The sequence below is a fragment of the Panthera uncia genome (assembly GCF_023721935.1).
Source record: "Panthera uncia isolate 11264 chromosome B2 unlocalized genomic scaffold, Puncia_PCG_1.0 HiC_scaffold_24, whole genome shotgun sequence".
NCBI classification, from domain to species: domain Eukaryota; kingdom Metazoa; phylum Chordata; class Mammalia; order Carnivora; family Felidae; genus Panthera; species Panthera uncia.
Window position 1 is genome coordinate 9,221,711 of NW_026057580.1, and position 2,802 is coordinate 9,224,512.

A 2,802-nucleotide genomic window follows, 5' to 3' on the forward strand; every position below is an offset into this window, starting at 1 on the left:
TTATGGCTTTTCATATGTCTTAATATTTGGCAGGGCTGTTTTCCATTTCTTTATAACTTCACCTCTCTAAAAACCCCATTTTGCTCTTCTTTACTAAAATTGTCTAAGATGCTCATGGTTTGATTTCTGTGTACTTTTAGAATCACTTTATCAAATTCTCCCCAAATCCTGCTATGATTTGGTTAGGACAGCATTTAGGTTAGTGATATGGGGAGAAATTGGCTTCTTCATTAAATTAGGATGCCCCATCTGTGAATATGTCTTTTCATTTTCTGAGGTGTTCATATGGATCTTAATAAAGTTTTCCCTTTTATCCATAAAGTTCTTATACTTTTTAATGGTAACTGTTACACGTTACAGTTTTTATCGCTATTATAAATGGTTAGCAATGTTCAATTATTTTCTAACTGATTAGGAGGAGTATAGGATTTAGAATCATAAATCCTCCGTTCAAGTCACGGTTTTGGGTAAATCTGGACCGTCACCAGCCTCCCTCTGCCTCCATTTTCTCATTGTTAAGATGGAGATAGTAACATTTTTCAGGAGCTGTGGTGACAAATGACATAGAATATCCCCTAGCTGTTCAAGTAATTTGGCCGCAGGATGAAAAGATGATGGGCTAGGTACAGCAACAGTAACCCCAAGGTTAGGGTCTGGAGCAGTGAATTTAGGGTAGAAGATGGAGTAGGAGGGCAGAGGTGAGGTGGGGCTGGGTAGAGGCGAGGTTGGACAGACTGGGAAGTAATATTAGCAATCCTGGCAGGGTGCAGGTGTGTGTAGTTTTGAGAAGACGTTGAAAGACGTCACAAATGTGGTCTCATGCTTTTGGTTTTCTATTGCAAATGATTGGTGGGTTGCACAATTTTTGAGTTTATAAAATTGAGGCTTGAGTTAAAACATCTGTCCAGAAGAGGAACCTGAGAGCTTACAGGGAGCAACATAAGGAAGTACCAAGATGTGATTTATTATTATGGTCATACTCTCAGGAACAGCGTGAGACCACATTTGTGACTTCCTTCAGTGTGTGATGACAGCGATGTTATTGTGGTCTGTTTTTGTTTTAGCCAGGTCGGGCTCCTGATAGACCCCCAACAGCACCTCATAACATTACCAAACTTGTGGAGTTATATGCCAGGACTGTGGTGCCAACTGCCTTGCTCTTCTGAACATGACTCCAGACCAGTATTCAGTGCTCACCTCCAGGCGTCCTCAGATGGGGAGGACTCCTTGTCCACCATGCCCTCAATGATTTCTCTTTTCTCTTTGAAGTACAATGGCCTTATTGCTTACTTGATTTAACATAAATTCTTCTCTTTACAGATGTTTGTTCTCACTCCCCAACTGACCTAAAATCAAATGACATGGGGGCTGAATCCTTATCTTCTAGCTGGGCATTGCCTGTAATAGTCTGCACGGAAATGCTGTGGTCAGTCTACTTGTGGTGCATGGTGGCCAGCCTAGAGGGAGAGGCAGTGTGGAAGGAGAGGACTTGTGCTCTGGGCTTGGGTAGTGGCAGTAAAAAAAGGGACAGCATGTGGGTATGTGGCTGTGACTCCCTCACTCCTTCAGTCCTGGTGCTACAGAAATAGTTATACAATCACAATGGACAGTGCACATAAAATGTTCTTTTGGGTTGATGGGAGGTGGGGGACACAGCTCTATGTAAAATTAGGAGGGGAGGGGAAGGAAGAAGCCTCTTCGCTGAGCACAGGTCTCTGGGTTTTCTGTCCTGCTTTAGTCTAAAAAGCACCTTCAGTCTTCTCATTAATAGAGAAGTGAAATTTTCTGCATTTCCTGCTGCTGCCTCACGGGGGGTTTCACGTCTCCTTTGGCTGCCAGAGTACAGGCCCAGACACGAGAGGGAACTCCGTGGGGCGGGGGGCTCAGCACGCTGGCGGCCACCACCCCTGCACAGGCACGTGACCACACCGCCACCGTTCCTGTGCCCAGGCAGGCTTTGTAGACATTGAAGAGGATCCCAAGCCCTGCTGCCTACAAGGTTAGGCTCACTGCCTACGTAGGGGAAAGGGGAAGGATGTAAAGGGGAAGTGTGTGTGTGTGTGTGTGTGTGTGTGTGTGTGTGGCAGAGAGTTTACAGTTTTGAAACTGTCAAAAGAGAAAGCAAGGAGGGGCACCTGTGTGGCTTAGTCCTTTAAGTGTCCGACTTTGGCTCAGGTCCTGATTTCATGGTCCGTGAGTTCAAGCCCCGCGTTGGGCTCTGTGCTGACAGCTCAGAGCCTGGAGGCTCATTCAGATTCTGTCCCTCCTTCGCTCTCTGCCCCTCCCCCACTCATGCTCTGTCTCTGTCTCAAAAATAAATAAACATTAAAAAAATTTAAAAAAAAGAAAGCAAGGAGACACAGGTTCTAAGAACAGAAGGAGTTCTGAGAACAGGGAAGCTAAGACTTGGATGGATGGATTGGTTCTTCCCTTTATCTTTTTTTCAACAGAGGCCGCCACTAGCTACCTTTCTGTGGGTCATCTCAGCCCCAGGATGTAGTGAGGGTGCGGACAGGCTCGTGTGTGCACGTGTGCACCTGTGTCTATGTTTGTGTATATGATGTGTGTGCGCGTGCGCGCGCGCGCGTGCGTGTGTGTGTGTGTGTGTGTGTGTATGTGTGTGTGTACCTCTAGATCTTGGGTGTGAATATTTGGATCTGTTTTCAAAACTGTAAAATGAGGACACTTAACAGGTCTTTTAAGATTATATGAGGTACCATGGAAAGGGCCTACCTAGTATAGTATCTGTTTCAAAGCAGAAGATCAACAAATTTTGGACTTACTGCCCGATTTTCTGCCCAT